The 20,094-nt window shown below is 41.8% G+C and overlaps 1 long non-coding RNA gene across 1 annotated transcript; it reads right to left on the bottom strand.

The window, feature by feature from the left end:
* Positions 1–362: 362 nt before the first annotated feature.
* On the bottom strand, positions 363–17,097 carry LOC132345518 (uncharacterized). The gene is made up of 2 exons (XR_009494901.1): positions 16,681–17,097; positions 363–497 (listed from the first exon to the last, which is right to left on the bottom strand). It is a non-coding gene; the product is annotated as an uncharacterized lncRNA (long non-coding RNA).
* Between the last annotated feature and the right edge of the window lie 2,997 nt (positions 17,098–20,094).

Consider the following 20,094-nt stretch of genomic DNA (forward strand, 5'->3'; position numbering starts at 1 on the left):
GGACACCCATGGTTCTACCATTTACTACCCGGGACATCTTGGGTAACTTACTTAGTTCCTCTGTGCCTTGGTTTTCCCATCTGTAAAATGGTTATAGAATCGTGCCTTCATAGAGCAGTTGTTAGACTTCAACAAGTTAGCCTGTGTAAAGCAATGCCTGAAACATTGCAAGGACTCAATGTGTCCTTTACTCTCTTCCTAATATATGTAAAGCTTCCTGCCACTTCTGTTTCTCCAATATCGCTTACCCACAACCAGCTCCTGTCACCCCACCTCCCCCTCCCCGCTCTCTACATTTAGTTAGGTGCTTTCTCATTTACGATTATGTTGAACTGTATATAACAGAAAATAAAGAACAGGAGTCAAAGGGAGGAAATTTATTTTTCTTCCAAGTAGAAATCCTGAGGTAGCAGGCCCAGGCCGAGATGATGGCTCTGTGGACCCTGGTCCTTCCATCTTTCTTCTCTATCATCTTTCACTCTGGCTTCAGATAGTTGCTGGAGTTTCAGCCATTATCACACCCACATTCCAGAAAGATGAAAGGTAGGAAGGAGAAACGACAAAAAGGCACACTCCTTTAATACTGTTCCTGAAACCCCACCCAGCAACATGCTGTCATTCCATCGGCCAGAACGATTGACATGGCCACACACCCCAGCTAGAAGGGACACTGGCATCCTGCATGGGGTTTGGTTATTGAGGCTGAATCTTTCTGGGATAGGCCCATCTTCTTTATCACTGCCTAATTTTAATGCAATCTCTCGTTCTTTGTCTCTTAGGCCACTTCTCGTGGGCTCTCTGCCTAAGGTTCCCACCTTCACCCCACCTTACACATGAATAGTCTTCCTGGATATTAACACACTATTGACTGGAGATGTAGTATGGCCACAGGCATTAGTTTCTGCAAAAATCCCCTGGTCAATAATGTGTTAAGTGTCTCCCATCTCCTTTGAGCAGAACCCACAAACTAGCATCTCACAAGCAGCATCCAGCCAACAGAGTTTGATTGACCTTCATGTATTTTGAAAAATAAGTGAATTGAACTACTTATCAAAATGTAACAAACCAAAAATCGCTCTAAAATCCTGTGTTTCCCTCTTTTGATAGCAGAGACTCAGGGCCTGCACCCCTGAATGGCAATAATAGTTGCGGTGAGTAATCACTCATGGCTCTGGATAGAATTTGGGATTTCCAGTCTGCCCCAATCCTTACCTACTCGTCCTCTTGCTTCACACCCAGACCACCTCCCTAATTTACATTTCCTGAGCATCTCCTGTAAGGACTTGAGGTTATGAGTCTTGACTGAAAGTCTAAAAATCCTTGCTTGTTCTTTAAGGCTCTCCTACTAACTTGCCTTTGTTCTCTCTTCCACATTAACTTTCCATGATCCGCCGTTATGTGCTCTGTGCCCCAAACACTCCCCACACCACACCTCTTATCAGTTTTATGAGGCCAGAGGCCATGTCTGTTTTGTTCATCAAACTATTCCCAGCCCTTCCAAGCCATGCTCATGATGAATGCTCAATAATTCATTGTTCAATAAATCAATGAACCAATACTTACATTTTCTACTTCCCTATTTTTGCACATGTTTCCACTCTCTAAATTGACCTTCTCTCATATCCACATGATTGGGACTTAACCATCCTTCACAGTCAAGCCCCTCCTCTGTGAAGACCCCCAACCTCTTGCCAGAAGTAACTTTATTCTTCCCTGAACTCCTGTAAAACCCTCAGGCTTTTAGAAATCATAGAGCTCCCAGGTCACATATCCCAAAGTGCCCAGGACTTGTACACTCAGGAAGGAAACCAGGTTGTGGAAGACTCAACAGCCCTGAGACTCAGTATGCCAAATGACTTTGGTTACTGTGTTTGGGGAGGAATGGGAAGATGACTGGAGGCTACTGAAGCCATCCAAGCAAGAGATGATGGGAACTGTGGCCCCAGGGTTGGCAGGGAGGATGGAAAGAAGTGAATGGATCTGAGAGACTATAGGTATATAGGAGTGTCGGGATTGGATGATATAATGGAAGAGATAGTAAAGGCAAAGGAAAGGGAGACTTTCAAAGTGATTGGTGGCTCATGCAAGAAATGAATAGTACTATTACTCCTTGAAAGAGGAAAGAGTTAGGGAGAACCAGGCCTTGGAGGTTCATTTTGGCCTTGTTAATTTTGAAGCTCTTTGAGACATTCAAGCTGAAATGTCAAGTAAGAGGTTAGGTATATGGGTTTGGAGCTCAGAAAAGTTTTCTGGGTTGAGGATGTAAATTTGAAAAATATTAGGATTATTAGTTGTTGAAACTCTGGAAATGTTATGATTGTTGGATAACAAGGGGTATTGTAGAGAACAGGGCTCATGTCCAAGTATCAGGAAGCTGACACTTAGTAGCCAAGAAAAAACTGAGCCTACAGAGCACATAGAGAGGTAGTGTCCAAAGATCTAGGAGCAAACGAGGCAAGGATTGTATTGGAAAGCCAAGGAACAAAGGGTCTCAAGGTGGAAGGAGTGATAGGCTGATGAGAGGTTAAGAAAGATGGAAACTGACAGGTGCCATTGATGTAGCATCCCATGTGTCATGAGCAACCTCTGAAGGCGCCGCTTAGAAGACTGATGGGCGTCGTAGAAGAAAGCCCACTTGAGAGTGTTGGTTGGGAGATGAGGATAGGGAGAGACTGAGCACAGCTGTGGTATCCCAGGCCAGTAGTGGATAAGTGATGTGGACTTTATGGTTATGCCTGGATATGACAGAAAGTGTCTGTGGGTTTTAGTGATACAAAGGTCATGGGTGTCCTTAGGAAGAAGCAGCCACTGTTGGAGGGTATGAGGGTTGGAAGAGAGGTTAGAGGAGTTGAGGATGGGAAAGGAAATGGAGACTGTGAAAACGAAGTGGCCGCATAATGAAAACTGACTTCCCTCTCCTTTGTCTCTCTGCCTCCACCCACATTAAGTGTTTAATGGAAGCCTCACTCACCCTCTGCCTCCCCCAGCAAAAACATCAACAGAAGGTAGCAAGGAAGAGGAGATACAGTGTGTGGAGAAATGCTTCAGCTTTTCTCTGCATCCCAAAGACAGCTAGTGTACTGGGTTTTAGATAGAAACCATACCTCCTGTATTGGGTTTCCTCATTTGTGTGTTTAAATGATTTTGATGTCAAGCCCAAGGCCTACTGCTGATTTAGAGTTCAAAAGAATCTCCCCCATAGTCCAGGGACATCCCTGTGTGGTTTCTAAGAAAGATGGGGAGTTCAAAAAGTGAAGGCACTGTCGCACATAAAAAGAAAACGAATTCACTGTGCAATCCAGAAGGGACAGAGAGTACTGCGTGCAGCTGGGCTTCGGGATTCCATCCATCAGAAGTGAGACAGAGAGACAGTTCTTGAACCTTCATCCTTGCATTAGAGAACATGGCATTCAGATGACACAGATGGTGGTAAAAATGCAAAAAAAGAAAAGGTTTAACCACTGAGTTTTTTTCTATTAAAGTCATTTAGCCTATTCTCTAATGGTTAAGTACTTTACTTTCAAAACCCCATTGAATTTAAGGCAATAGATATTTATAGAAAAATTGGAATATTTAATTGATCATCTAGGGGCTTTAGAGAAGCCTTGAAATTTAATTCCATCACTCTTCTGTCCACCAACAATATTAGGTGAGTTTCTCTTCTTTAACTGTCCACCAGCAATATTAGGTGAGCCATGAATCTAACTTGGAATTTTCTATTGTTAGAAAATTAAAAGGAAACAGGTGAGAGACTTCTCTGGTGGTCCAGTGATTAAGAATCTGCCTGTCAATGCAGGGGACACGGATTCAATCCCTGGTCTGGGAAGATCCCACATGCCACAGAACAACTAAGACCCTACGCCAGAACTACTGAAGCCCGCGAGCTCTAGAGCCCGTGTTCCGCAACAAGAGAAGCCACCACAATGAGAAGCCAGAGCATCACCATGGACAGCCCCCATTCGCCCCAACTAGAGAAAGCGCAAACAGCAACAAAGGCATGGTGCAGCCAAAAATAAATACATAAACAAACACAATTTTTAAAAATGAAAGAGGTGAGATATTTTTTAAAAGAATATATATTTTATCTGAATATATCCAAAATATCATTTAAACCTGTAATCAATATGCAAATGTATTAATAGGATATTTTCTGTTCTTAAGTTCATACTAAGTCTTTGAAACGTGGTATGCATTTTACATTTATGACACATCCAGTTCTCATGAGCCATGTTTCAAGTGCTCAATAGCCACAGATGGCTGGTGGCTACTCTACTGGAAAATATGAATGTTGTAAACAACTATCAAAGAGTCATATACAGAGATTTAATTGGAAATAGGGAACTCATATTTATGGAGCAACAGCTATGTGATAGCCACTGGGCTGACAATTTTACTTATGTCACGTAATTTGCTCATCTCCATAATTCTGCCACACAGATATCATCATCCCCCCTCCACGGAGAGGGAAACCGAGAGGTTAACTAAATTGTACTTTACAATTAAGAAGTGCTCAAAGTCAGGTTTTAAACTCAAGCCTGAGCTTTTTTGGTTTTTTAACACATAACCCTTGACAACATAAATAATCAATTACAAATAGATATTTCTCCAAAAAGATGTTTATTGTTTAGTTGCTAAATTGTGTTTGACCTTTTGTGACCCTGTGAACTATAGCTCGCCAGGATCCTGTGTCCATGGGATTTCCCAGGCAACAATACTGGAGTGGGTTGCCATTTTCTTCTTCAGGGGGTCTTTCCTACCCAGGGATAGAACCTGCGTCTCCTGCATTGGCAGGTGGATTCTCTACCACTGAGCCACTGCTGCTACTGCTAAGTCACTTCAGTCATGTCTGACTCCGTGAGACCACAGAGACAGCAGCCCACAGGGCTCCCCATCCCTGGGATTCTCCAGGCAAGAACACTGGAGTGGGTTGCCATTTCCTTCTCCAATGCATGAAAGTGAAAAGTGAAAGTGAAGTCACTCAGTCGTGTCCGACTCTTCGAAACCCCATGGACTGCAGCCCACCAGGTTTCTCTGCCCATGGGATTTTCCAGGCAAGAGTACTGGAGTGGGGTGCCATTGCCTTCTCCGACTGAGCCGCTAAGAAAGCCCAAAGAAGACATACCTGTTGCCAAAAAGCACATGAAAAGATGCTCAGCATCACTAATTATTAGAGAAATACAGATCAAAACTACAATGAGGTGTCACCTCACACCAGTCAGAATGGTCATCATCAAAAAGTCTGTAAACAATAAATGCTAGAGGATGTGGAGAAAAAGAAGTCCTCCTACACTGTTGGTGGGAAGGTAAGTTAGTATAGCTACTACGGAGAACTATATGGAACTTTCTTAAAAAATTAAAAATAAACTACCTTATGATCTGCACTGCAGTCCATGGGGTTGCAAAGAATGGGACACGGCTTAGCAACTAAACCACAACAACCATACGATCCAGCAATCCCACTCCTAGACATGTCTGGAGAAAATCATAATTTAGAAAGACACATGCACCCCAGTGTTCATTGCAACACTGTTTACAGTAGCCGAGACATGGAAGCAACCTAAATGTCTATCAACAGAGGAATGGATAAAGATATGGTACATGTACACAATGGAATACTACTAAGCCATAAAAAGAATGAAATAATGCTATTTGTAGCAACACGGTTGGAGAGAAAGACAAATATCATAAGATATCACTTATATGTGATATGATATGATCATATCACATCTATGATATCTAAAAATATGATACAAATGAACTTATTTCAAAAACAGAGGGAGACTCATAGATATAGAAAACAAACTTATGGTTACCAAAAGGGAGAGGGGGTTGGTGGGAGGGATAAATTAGAAGGTTAGGATACACACTACTACACTGCTGTATAAAAAATAGATAACCAGCAAGGACCTACTGCATAGCATGGGGAACTAGTCTCAATATTTTATAATAACCTATAAGGGAAAAGAATCTGAAAAGCAACATATATAAATAAGGAATATAAATATAAAGAATATAAAAAGAATGTATATGGATGTATAACTGAACCACTGTGCTGTATACCTAAAACTAACACAATACTATAAATCAACTATACATTAATAAAAAACTTTAAAAGATCACTTAAAATCCCCCAGTCCTGGATATAGATCATGATGTTCACTCAAGACACGCGTTCACAGTAAGAACAGCTATAAGGCCACCAAATATTAAACAGTCTAAAGAGCAATGAGAAAGGGACACCTCGTGTGCACACAGGCTGTCAGTCAGTTGTATCCGACCGACTCTTTGTGAGCCTATGGATTGTACCCTGCCAGGCTCCTCCATCCACAGGATTCTCCAGGCAAGAATACTGGAGTGTGTTGCCATTTCCTCCTCCAGGGGGTCTTCCTGACCCAGGGATGGAACCCAGGTTTCTTATGTCTCCTGCATTGTCAGGCGGACTCTTTACCACCAGCGCCACCTGGAAAGCCCAAGAGACACCTCATCAATGCCCAGGTCCTATTAAATCATTTCAGGTCAGTCGTTCAGTCATGTCCGACTCTTTGTGATCCCGTGGACTGCAGCACACCAGGCTTCCCTGTCCATCACTAACTCCCAGAGCTTGCTCAAACTCACATCCATGAGTCAGTGACACCATCCAACCATCTCATCCTGTCATCCCTGTCTTCTCCTGCCTTAAATATTTCCCAACATCAATTAAATAATAGATGAATTAAATAATAGATGCTAACCCATCTTTTCCTAACCCTGGCTTCCCTAGAGGCTCAGACGGTAAAGCGTCTGTCTGCAATGTAGGAGGCCCAGGTTCAATCCCTGGATTGGGAAGATCCTCTGGAGAAGGAAATGGCAGCCCACTCCAGTATTCTTGCCTGGAAAATCCCATGGACCAGGAAGCCTGGTAGGCTACCTTCCATGAGGTCACAAAGAGTTGGACACGACTGAGCGATTTCACTAACCCATCTTTTATTGAGCATCTTCCTCGTATAATAAACATTATGGAGGAAAAAAAAGAAGTAAACAACATTACCTGGCCCTGACCCATCTCTGCAGTCTTCCTCTTCAATTTGCCTCACAGAAACCTTCCTGACTCCCATTTGGGCACCGCTGGTTCCCTCTGGCTGGGAGATCCTCCCTTTCCCTCGCTGAGCAATTAACCCTTTCTCATCCTTCAAGATTCAGCTCAAAGATCCCTTCCTACAGGAATTCCTCCATGACACCTGAGGCAAAGTGGGTCATTCTGCCATTCGTGCACTCACAGCATCCTTCTGTCAGAGACCTTATTGCACATGTGTTTCTAAATCTGCTTCCCACAGAGTGTGAGCTCCTGGAAGCAAGGAGAATGCTTTACTCATGCTTGTCGAGTAAGGGTCTAACTCAGCTATCAGCTAGGGTCACCCGGGTCCTTAAATTCTAGATAAGATTGCTCCAAACCCAATTCCATAGATTAAGGACACCTAAAGCACTTCCAAGGGTTCTTCAAATTCGAGGAGAAGTTCTTATAGACTTATAGTTAATTCTCATGTTAGTTGTATGATTAGTTCTCATGTCCTTACTTAACCAAACTTTGCTTTGCTCTATGTCTTGTAGCTAGTTCTTCACTCTGCTCTGGCATCAGCTGCTATATAGCATACAGCTTCTTCTCTGACCCACCCCACCCACAAAGCAACCATGAGAACAAGGCATTTTCCTAAAGACCAAGTGATCACAGGAAGGGTGACATTGCATACAGCAGAGCAAACAACTTAAAATCACGCATTAGCTCTTTCTTCGGCCTGGCTACCACCTCACGTAATGTTCCTACCTCTCAAAAACTTCCCAGCTCCTCTCTCTCCAATCTTTTTCCCACCACCCACCCTGCTTTTCCCCTCTATTGTTTTAGGAGCCAAACCCAACATTCTTCTCATTTTCTTACATATAATGGTACATCTTTCTGCCTGGGCTCTTCCAAATACCTATGTGCTGGGTGTTCTCCAGACCAAACACTCACCAAGCTATTTTCCCAAGCAAAGACAACTTCCTACTTAAGAAACTACTCAGCCAGAATTAAGGTAATTATAACTTCACCTTCTGTCTAGAGAATGAACCAGGAAACTTTTTATGCAAAGGTTCAGATGGCAAATAATCTTGGCTTTGATCTCTGCCACAACTACTCAATTCTGCCATTATAGCACTAAAATAGCAAATATGAAAGTGAATTAGTATGCTTCAATAAAACTTTATTTGTAAAAATAAGCAGTGGGGGAGGCAGGCTTGATCCCCAGGCCAGAGTTTGCTCAGGGGCAGGATTTAGCCCAAGGATGGTAGTTACTGACTACCCTGTGTGGGGCTTCCCCGGTGGCTCAGACAGTAAAGAATCTGTCTGCAATGAAGGAGACCCAGGTTTGATCCCTGGGCTGGGAAGATCTCATGGAGAAGGAAATGACTACCACTCCAGTATTCTTGTCTGGAGAATTCCATGGAGAGAGGAGCCTGGTGGACTACAGTCCATGGGGTCACAGAGTCAGACAGGACTGAGCAACTCACATGTTCACTTTCACCCTGTTTTAGACAATAAGTGAGCAAACAACCATATCCTTAAAAAGCTTCCAGTCAAGTCAGGGCAAACAAGCAGAAACATGAAGACCACTAATTTTTAAGAGGTCATGAGTGCTAAGTTCCAGATGAACAATTCAGGTTATCCAAGCTGACATTTTAATAGAAATTTCTTAATGCAATATTGGATGAAGCACAAGCAACCTTTATAGTGTTAGGGGGAAGTGCTCTTTTCAAATAGTTAAGTTCATTTGCTAGGAGGGCAATGATCGTCTTGTACAAATGTCAACAATCTACAGCCCACACACCAAATCCTGCCCACCACCTGCTTTTTAATATTTATGTATTTTTATTGATTGATGATTGCTTTCCACCACCTGTTTTTGCAAATAAAGTTTTATTGGAACACAGCCATACCTGTTCTATTTACATATTGTCTATGGCTACATTTGCTCTGCATGGCAGGGTCAAGTCGTTTCAGTAGATTGTATGTAGACCACAAAGCCAAAAGTATTTACTCTCTGGCCCTTTACAGGAAAAGTTTGATGACCCCTGATCTAGGATATTTGCAATATGGGGTTGAAAAAGTCATCATAACACTTTAATGAGACAACTTGTAAAACACTCAGTATGGTGCTGGACACATACAAAAATACTATTTTCCTCTCTTCTCTTTTTCCCTCCACATAGCAGCTGATTGTAGAATAATGGTGCATTCATTATATCTTCTATAATTTCCAAATGAAATCGATTTCTGTTTAGACAGTGTTAAGGCAAGCAGACTATAACACACAAAGGATTTCAAGATTCTCTTAAAATGAGCTTCAAGGGCATTGCTAAATGTGCATGTTGGTCTTTTGTTTATAAGTGGCATAAAATCAAGGAAAAGTGGCTTTAAAAAAAAAAAAGAATATTTATTAATTCACATAACTAAGAATTCCTGGTTGGACCTTTGTGTGTGGTGGGTCCAGACACTCAAACCCTGTCATCAGGAATCTGTTTCTCTTTGTCCTCTTCCTGGCAAGGCCTTCCTTCGAGCAGTTCCAGTCACAGGCAGACTCTCCCCATGCACATGGTGGTGACAAATGCCCAGGAGAACGACAGACTATGGCTCAGCACAGGGTCTGCAAATGATAGCCCTCAGGTCAAAACCCACCTGAGGCCTGTGAGCTAAGGAAAGAAAATGTTTGCCTTTTCAAGGGTTGCAGAAAAACGCGAAGACAATTGTGTGACACGCGTGGCTGGCAAAGCTGAAAAGAATTATTATCTGGCCCTTTACAAAAAGAGTTTGCTGATGACAGGGCAGTCCAATACAAAAAGAGCTACTCTTGTCTGTTTTTCCAGTAAAAGGCCCAAGACTGCCTTCCCGGGACCACTTGTTCCCCTGTGCAGGGTTCTGGAAATTTTTCCATCTGTCTCAGATGTCAGACAGAGCTAGATCAAGTGCTCCCCTGGTTCTTCCTTCAGCTGCTCTTAAGTATGTAGCCTTGCTCCTTTGTTCAAAGTTCTATTTGAACGAAGCAATCTGCTTAGTTTTGTTTTGTTTTGTTTTGATGGTTTCTTTTTTCTCATTAATCCTTTCTTACCTTTAATCACTTTCTTTGTTCTTATTTTATAGCTTCTATCTGATATCTGGTTTTGGAAAGATGGATATTTCTATTGCTATGCCTGCTGGCATTGGCTCATATGTTTCATGTTTTTTTTTTTTAAAGACCTTGTATTGTGAACTCATTTCATCTACTGTTTGATCCATGGGAACCTTGAGGCTCCAGGTTTGGGGATGTCTCTCTAGTAATGCCTCACCTCTGCATTTGTCAGGAACTTGGGGAGCATCTAAGAAGTGCTTCTATGCTAATTTAACATCCAGGGGTGTCTGGTACCATATGGGGAGTTCACTGTTGAACCCCAAGGCTAGAGAGGGCAGGCCTGGAGTTTCAAACTTTTCCACCACTGAGAGCTCACTCCAAGGAATGTGAGCCTTCCTGTCATTTCTCTTGGTCTTTTGAGGGTCTTTTCTATTCTCTTTACCCTTTCACTATGGGTAACAGCTTTACAAGCGATACTGAGTTTTCCTTCTGTCCCAGAGTAACCACTATACCCCAAGCTCCTCGGTTTCTGAGATCATCAAATCCCCCCAGGTAGCTCCAGCTTTAGTTTGCAGATTGTGCTCTGGTTTCTAGTTTTTGTTTCTTTTTTGGTCGCTGGGATTTCCTTTTCTCTCTTTTGAGTCCAGTGTGACATTTAAAGGAATGCTAGCTCTATTTTAGATCGCATTTCCAGGTGTCTTCATAGCAGGAGGGCTCTATGTATTTCGATCCACCACATTGCCGGGAATAGAAAGCCCATTAGGCCCCTGAGATCCTGTGTAAGAATCTGCCAGCATCATGTGCCACCCGCAGACATCTTCCTTTGTCACTTTATTTATGTCCTATAATAGCACCTCATGAGCTGCTTGCAAGAGGGTCACTGGAGATGATCATTTGAGCTAGTTACCAGGCTGCTGATGTAGGTACTCGATACCCTCGTTGTAGGGGAGCAGCACAGTAGTGGGGGTGGGAATGTTCTGAGTACAAGCTCTAGAATCAGACTGAGTTTCACATTTGGGTTCTTCTGCTTCCAAGATGAGTAACCTTGGGCAAGCCATTGAACCTCTCTGCACCTTCGTTTCCCAACGTGTGAAGCAGGAATAAGATAGAACTAACCCCAGAGAGTTGCTGAGAGCATTAGATACAGCAGTGCACACTAAGGGCCTGGCACGGGGTGAGAGTGCCAGGAGAAGGCCCTGCACTGGGGCGGCTCTTCTCTAAGCCCTCTCATAACCCAGACCAGTGACGGAGGGACAGAATTGTCCTGCCTCTTCTCCGAAGTAAAAACAAGGAGAGTGAAAAAAAACAACAACAACAACCCTGAGATCATCGCCTTTGCAACTGAAGAGATTCTGATCCAGTCCTCAGGAAAATGAATAAATAAATAATAAGATTCTTAAAAAGTCCCTTTGAAAATATAGACTTGGGTAAGGATTACCTAAAGGTGTGTGTGCATGAAACTTTACTCAAATAAACCATAATGGAAAAGAATATGAAAAGGGATATATATACATATATATATATGTATACTGAATCAATTTCTATACACCAGAAACTAACACAACATTGTAAATCAACTGTTTCACTAAAAAATAAAAAATAAAAATGAAACTCCACAGAAGGATTTCAAGTGGTTCTCAAGCTCAGAGGTGTCAACCTCATATAGAGAGGTTGCAGAAAGAATTCACAAACCACGTGAACCTTCCTGAAGGCAGGGCTGGCACTGTGGGGGTTCAGGGGACTCTTAACCTGTAAATGGCAGCCCACTCTAGTATTCTTGCCTGGAAAATCCCAGGGACAGAGGAGCCTGTTGGGCTGCCGTCTATGGGGTCACACAGAGTCGGACACGACTGACGCGACTTAGCAGCAGCAGCAACCTGTATCACTGTGGATCTCTACATCGCCCTCCATCAGTCTCTTATTTAACGCCTAAGTGTCAGTACTGAAGTGCCATACAAATTTTTTGGAAACTTTTACTCTAAAAAGGAGAACAAAAGACTGCCCAAAGCTCCTAAGCATTTTCAAGGGAAATTTGAACTGATGCAAAAAAAGAAAAAAATTCATCAAATACAAATGCATTTCTGTTACAGATTAGAATCAGCATTGTTGAAAAGATTCTTTTGGAAGTATTTTTCAAAAAGCTTTTGGCTACAGGAACAGTTATTTGTTCAAAAACTATTTCCAAATGGGTTATTTGGCACTGCCTGGCAGGGGTGTGTAGGTTAGGAAGTGATCCTCAGGCTGTGTCCTCTTGAGAAGTTCTTGACCCACTGGGAAATGTGTTTCTCACTCAGCAAGTGCTTATTCTGCAGCCTGAGAGGCAGAGAGAGGTGATAAGGGCCAGATATCAGGAGCAGTCTTTCTTCTTTGAAGGTTGCCTACGTTTATAGGAGCAACTATCTATGAGCCTTTAACAAAATTTTGTAGGATTCAGTTAAATTCAGATAAAAACTTGCTATAAAATTAATCATTTTTACAGCTAAAATCCTTTTTTTTTCTGCTGTGTTTTGGGGGCACAAGTAGAAAACAGTTCACACAAATTATTGTGATCTGTCTTGTTCATATACAAGCCCATTAAATCTTTCATTCTTATTTATTTCTTTTTAGTTTGCTGATGTCTCCACATTGTGACAACTTCAAATGATGCCTGTTTTGCCACCTGCTGACAGAGCAGAGCTAGAGTCTCTAGGCTGAAGTTCAGGAAAGCACATTTTGCCTTAATACACAGAGGTAATTACTCACACTGAGAGCTGTCTATTCCCTGAATTTGTTTGGCTTTGCCCAACAGTGAATTCCCATCACAGAGAGCAGGAGAAGTCATCATGAGAAATGCTGCAGGACGGTTTCTGAGTTGGCTGTGGGATTAAAACACAAGATCCTAGGCCTTTTCTAAGCTTAAGATTCTGTGATCTCATCTTCTAAAAATAATATTTGCATAGGACTTCAAAGTATTTAATAAACCTCACATGATCTCATTGATTTAGTTTTATTTTATTTTTATTTTTTGGTACAAAACTGTTTCTGTTTCATGTTCAGTCTTTCGGCTGAGAGGCATGTGGGCTCCTGGTTCCCAGACCAGGATGGAACCTGCACCCCCTGCCCTGGAAGGTGAAATCTCAGCCACTGGACTGCCAGGGAAGCCCCATCATTGATTTATTTTTAAGCAATGGAGATCACTTCTTTCTGACTTTATAATAAGTGTCAGTAAATAGAAATAATACAAACTTCTGAAGAAAGAAGGCAGAATGAAGACAAAATATTCTCCTCCCTTAATATATAGTATATGAACAAAAATAATAAAAACCAGTAAGAAAAGGAAATCAGCAACGGCAAGCAAACAAGGAAATGGGTACAAACAAGGAAGTGGAGTAATGTCAAGTGAAATGAAGTGAAGTACTTAAAAAAGAGGAGGACAGGGAAGACATGGGAACTTTTAGAAGAGTGTACAACCCTGTGCTCTGCCTAGAGGCTTTGAATTATCAAAAATCTTGAGCATTTTCATCAAAAGCTCCACATCTGGGAAGAAGAGAACTAGCTGAGTATATGAGGTTATAAAACAGGTTAATAGTAATATGAATTCAACATACTGAGGCCCAAAGGGAAAAATAATAAGAGAATGATCTTTTTTTAAAATGGAGATTTAAGGTCTATTGAAAGAAATTAAAGACCAAAACATTATCATGAAACTAATAAATAAAATAGCAAAAAGCTGAATAGACACAGCTCAAAATAAAATTACAGACAGAAAAAAATGCTTGAGATAAACAGTAAATATGAAAAGCGCAAAGCAATTTAAACCTGTTTGTTATTCTTAAAATAGCGAATCCACAAATAGGACAGACTAAATATGCAAAGATATAAAATAAGAAAATTGCCCTGACACCTGATGAAATGAAGCAAAGACTGAAAGAGCACAGCAGGATCCAGGAAAGGAAAAACTGAATGCTCAGCACTGAGACACAGCCTCTTTAACTTATTGAACATCAAGGACTTGAAGGGAAAACAAAAAAAAATCCTTTGGCGTACTGACATTAAAAGTGAGGGAATTTAATTAGGTCTGCACTTAACTGTGATAATCAGTACTCAATGCCAGAATAGAATGGAGCACCGTCTAGAACTTCTACGGGAGAGTGTGACTCAAGAATTGTTTACTCACCCAAGATGATTTCTAGCATAAAAATCTCAGACAAATATTGGGACATAGGAAGGGACTCACAGAAGACACACCTATAATCTTTCTTGAAAAAATTATTCAGTGATTAAACTTAGTCAATTTAGAGATGAAGCAAAACAAAGTATCTGGAAAGGGACAGGATGGGGAAAAAAGGATGGGTCATGAACATATCATTTTCTTGAATACCGAACTGATGATATGAAACCATTATGGGAGTAATGTTTCCACAACAGAATGTGAATGTTACAAATGATGATACTGTAAAAAACAGTAACAGAGTCAGCACAGGGAGGTGAGGGGTGGGGAGATGGGAGGAAGTGCAAGACAAAAGGTTTACTCATCTTTCATATCCTGAGTCATTCAATACTCTCTAAAATTGAAACCAATTCTTAAAAAGTAATGATTCCAACATCTTAAAATCTTTCATAATTTCTTTTCTTAACCTTATTTCCCCAATAGGGAATTTTAAGGAAATAATAGCCTTTGTGGTGAAGATACATTTAACAGAAGGGCAGCAATTCCTTCAGTTTTAATTTAGTTTTGCTTTTCCATTAAATTCAAGTCATATTAAATCTATTATTTTATTAAAAATAGCATGTGTAGTATTCTCACATTTCTGTAAAAAGATTTCTTCCTGTCTAGGTCTGTGTCATCTTGTCTCTTTTAAGCATACCTTCTTCTCTCCTGTCTTCTCCTCTCTAAACAGTGCCCTGATTTTCATTTAGCTATCTCCACCAGATAATATATGTCGTACATGCGTGTGTGCTAAGTCGCTTCAGTCACGTCTGACTCTCTGCGACCCTATGTACTGTAGCCTGCCAGGCTCATCTGTCCGTGAAATTCTCCAGGTAAGAATACTGGAGTGGGTTGCCATTTCCTCCTCCAGGGGATCTTCCTGACCCAGGGACTGAACCCGCACAGGGGACTCTGAACCCAGCTCTATCTCTGCAGTGCAGTGACTCATCCCAGGATAATCCCATTTCTCCTTAACCCAGGGAACTCAGGCAAAGCCAACCAGAGTGTGGTATAGTCCTGCCTCAGGATCTAGGCTTGTGACCCAGCTGAGTAAGGCCAGCATAGCTTGAGGGAAGGTTTGCTGGGGACTTCTGGGAAAAGAGGTATTCTAGCTTTTACAATACACACACCACACTCACCAGGGGAGGCTCCTTCTCTCCCTCTGGACTTGGTATGGAAAAGTGCAAAGCCCAGAGTGGCTACAGCCATTTTTACCACAAATGAAGCCAGCCTGAGGCCCCCACACACAGAGGGTAGAGCCACAGAAAAATGAAGTGGATCAGACTGCTGTCTTTGAACATCAATTATGGCAATCAACACATTTCCATATGAGTTAAACCCATTTGAATCAGATTTTATACACATCTTTTTGGAGCTAAAAACATTGTAATTGATTCATCTGCTTAGAAAGATGTGAAATATCATTCACTTAATGATAATCATTTGGGGTTATTATAAAGCATGGACATTTCTCCATTGCTTAAATACTTTACAATGAGAATGTTTCATTTTTACAAACACAGAATAGTCATCCTTCTTCAATATTAAATTGTTAAACATAAAAGTCATATATATTCATTACCAAAAAAAAATCTAAACATTTTCTCTACCAAGTGCCCCAAATAGAATTAGGGGGAAAAAAGAAAGAATATTCTTTGGTCAGAAAATATAATAAATATCATTTTTAAAACTATTAAATCTTTATTATGCTAAGCACTTTATATGTATTACCTCATTTAATTTTCACAACACATCTATGAAGCAGGTAACAATATTGTATCCATTTTATAGAGAAATATCTTTTTCACCTTTCTGTGACTTCCTGAAATTCCTTGGAAAAGAAAGTCTTTAACAGCATGATTAAACATCAAAGGTTTATAATATCCATGGGATGGAGAAAAGTAATATATACACATGAATAATGCTACTCAAAATGCAAATAGAGGTAATAGATCTTTTCCTGGTTTGGTAGACACAGGGTAGATTGGCAGTCTCTAGGCTTTTGGAAGTTGAAGGTGGCAGGGTTTTCTCAATCTTGTAAAAAGGAAGTCCCAGAACTCAGAGAGCTGCTACCTCCTAAAACTGGACCTCTGGCATTTTTAATACTCTACCTTATTCAACGTTGTCTCTCTAGTACCCATCACAGTAGCTGGTACATAGTGGGTCCTCAGTGAATCCTTGGAGGAAAGGAGAGAATGGGAAGAAGGGAGAGGGCGAAGGAGGGAAAGTAGAAGGAGGGAAGAAGGAAAGGAAGGAAGGAAGAGAGAAAGAAAAGCAGGAAGAAGGGAAGCGGGGAGAGAGGAAGGAAGAAAAAAGCAGAGAAGGAAAAAAGGAGGGAGGAATTATCTTCAATTTCACTTCTGATCCACCCACCTATACCTTTCTCCAAGTCCACCGTGCCAAGGGATGAACATGTTTTGCACTTTCTCCTTTTACTCTTTCCGCTGGTGGCAAGACGCATGATGGTAGGAGCTCAAACAGCCATCTCAGACCATGAGAGCATGAAAGGAAAGCTACATTTTGAGGATGGCAAAGTAACAAAATAGAATACTAGCTAAGCCACTGTTCCAGCTTGGATTGCTTCCCAGATTTCAGTATGGGGGAATAAAAAAGTTATCTTGTTTAAGTTGTTGCATCTTGGTGTCTGTTAGAAATAGCAGCCTGATTCTTGACTACTATGAGTCAAGTATGGACACATTCTAATAGAAACCATGGTTACCAGAATGGTGAAATCTCTGACATTTCCAATGGTTCTTTATTTTTAAAAATATTAGATTTCTAGAAACCAGTTTGAGGGAATTTATTGGGTCATATGATTAAAAACTCCAGGGCATTTTGGGGCCCAGATATAGTTAGATTCAAGGATTAAACAATGACTGTAGAACTTAATCCTTTTCTCCCTCTCTTGGCTCTGCATTTCTCTGTATTAAATTGATTCCTAGGGAGGGCTTTTCTATGAGGTGAAGGCTGAAACTCCTGGCTCACAGTATCCTTAGAGATCGCAGTTATGGTGGGGGGAAACAAAACAAAAACTCTTATCCCCAGAGTTCCCATAAAATCCTCAAGGCTCACTCTCATTGAACTCACGTAGATCATGTGCCCATCTCTGAACCAATCACTGTGGGTCATGGTTCAGGCCTGGGACATGTGCCCACCCCCGGAGCGGGGGATAATTCACCTTTATAGTTCACACTCAGGCACACTGGGAATGAGAAAGATGAGGTTTCCCAGAAAAGCTCCAGGTGCTCTTACCAGGAAGAAAGGAAAGAGTGCAGGCAGGCAATAACCGCAGATGTCTACTGTAATTTATTCCTTGATTTTAATAAATAGTTATTGAGCACCAAGAATGTACCTGACCTTGTCTTAGGCAATGGGCATGTAGACTGAATAAAGCAGACAAAAATCCCTTCTCTCCCAGAAAGGTCCACACATTCAAGAATGATGAAGCAATTTCTTGCGACCTCTTAAAAAGCTTATGTGTACCTTCTGGGAATATTACCAAACACACCAGGGGCTAGAGAATAATCTTTAGGTCCACAAAGAAGCAAGTGGGGCTTTTAAATCATAGAGAAGGGATATGCAAAGGCTGCATGGAGTTTTCCTGGTGAAGATGAGAGAGGCTAAGAGAAGAGCCATGAAACAATCAAGGAACTATCCCAACAGTTTATAGGTGAAATCTGGGCATTTTTCAGGTGATGTCATCTCATTCCAAGGAGAACTCAATTATTCTTTTTCCCCCATTCTAATCTTGCGGCAGAGTTTAAAGGGCTGGAAAAAATATTAGTCTCATATATGGGCACCAATTAGGCTTTTACAGGACTGGGGAATAAAGTACTAACTTCTATAAGTTGTTTTGAGTGAAAATTACAAAGCAATTTGTCTCCTGGAGAAGTACGGCAGCACTTGCCGTGGTTTCCTGTTTTGCACACTGTCTCTCTCCATGCCAGCTTGTTGTCTCGACAAATTTATTTTCAATGGCGGTAGGACATATGCTTATAATTTCAGGAGTGGAGCCACTTGAGGTAAGGTGGAACTTGTCACTGGAAAATGAGCTCCAGGGAAGTTGTTTCCTGGCCCCGTATTTCAAGATAGGCTTGTTATTCTGCTAAAAGCGCCCGAATCAACAAAATTGATTCAGAGCGTTGTGCAAATGTCTGACACAGGCACAGACCATATTTCAAATGACACATAAGCATTTGCTCTGTACCCTGTCTGCTCAGTGCTGGTCCTCTTCTCCCCCACCCAGCCGCCAAAACTTGGCAGATACTGCTAACCATAAGGTTTTTATTTCTTTGAACAAATATCTGGTGAAGAAAGAAAATGGAAATAATCAAATGTTGGTGGCGGTTGAGGAGTGGGGGTGGGGGAAGAGTCGAGAAAAGATCAGTAATGAATTTCGTTCTCCTCCAGTAGTTACTGGGGTGTTTTGGATGACTTGTTATGTACTTGCCAAAAGCAAAAGAAAGGGGCAGCCTTGACTAAGGTGAGTCAAGTTTTGTGGCTACTCTTTAACTCAACTTCTTAAAACTAAAGGATCTCTTACAGATGAACTTACTCGCTCTCTCTAAGTCTCAGGTTTCCTCATCTGTGAAATGTGCTTAATAACACATAGCCCCTAGGTTATGGTCCCATGTAAAGCACCAAGGAGGCTGGCGGGCACAGAGGGAGTGCTTAGTACCAGGTAGTCACACACACACACACACACTCACACAATGTCATGTTTATGGAGTCGTTTATGTCACATTTAGAGAGCTGGCAGTAAAGCCTGGGGCTACAGTCTTCACATACAGGTGACTCAACCAACAATGTCTCTAGATGCAACTCAGGAGCCACCAGGGCATTTGAGTGACAGGCTCACTCAGAGAAACCAACTTCAAACCTGGACAAAAGCAGCTCTCCTTGAGGCCTGAAGCATCCGCTTCTCCTCCCCCAAGGGGCCATTTAGATAACAGAGGCAAGTCTGAGATGAGAAATGGCTGATGGCAGCCCCGAAATAGAACAGACCTGAGGTGGGATAAAGCGCTCTGTTACCCATCAGTGTCAGCAGCACCTCAGTGTGAAAGGTGCTGCAAGCTTCCCATATAAGGCGGGAGATGGTCTCCAGGAGACAAGGGCAGGGTCTGGAAAACTACTGACCTGCAGTAGGTCACTCCTGGGGCCATCAATATGACACAAACCCTGGGAAAACCTTCCCGGTGGCCACATTTCCCAACTGAGGCTCCCAGAGGTCGAGTAAACTACCCGAGATCATTTCTTTAGAGGGAGGCAAAGCTGCCTCTCAACCTGCCAGTGCCTTCTCCATGTCTCCTGGGGTCCTCTTACCCAGGTGGAGCTGGAGAGGGATCCCTCTGGGAAACATCCAGGCTGGAGGAGAGGAAAGTCTCTCTGAGGCAGGGAGCACTAAAGAAGAAAGAGAAAGGAAAGTTCTTTTTTTTTTTTTTGGAAAGTTCTTTAAAAAAAAAAAAGAGTGAGAAAAAGAGAAAGGAATGCATTTTAAAATATAAAATTGATATATGCTCACAAAAATGACAACTGTATAACATAAAAAGTAAAAATCTCACACTGCTTATCAAGTACAACCTCCCCCATCCCGCCCCCCCCCCCCACCCGAGGTAAAAACTGTAAAGTTCTAGTGTGTCCTTCAGACTTTTTCTATGTATTAGTCCAGTCACTCAATCATCTCTGACTCTTTGTGATGCCACGAACTGCAGCATGTCAGGCCTCCCTGTCCATCACCAACTCCCGGAGTTTACTCAAACTCATGTCCATTGAGTCAGTGATGCCATC

Source organism: Bos taurus, chromosome 6 (assembly GCF_002263795.3).
Source record: "Bos taurus isolate L1 Dominette 01449 registration number 42190680 breed Hereford chromosome 6, ARS-UCD2.0, whole genome shotgun sequence".
NCBI classification, from domain to species: Eukaryota; Metazoa; Chordata; class Mammalia; order Artiodactyla; family Bovidae; genus Bos; species Bos taurus.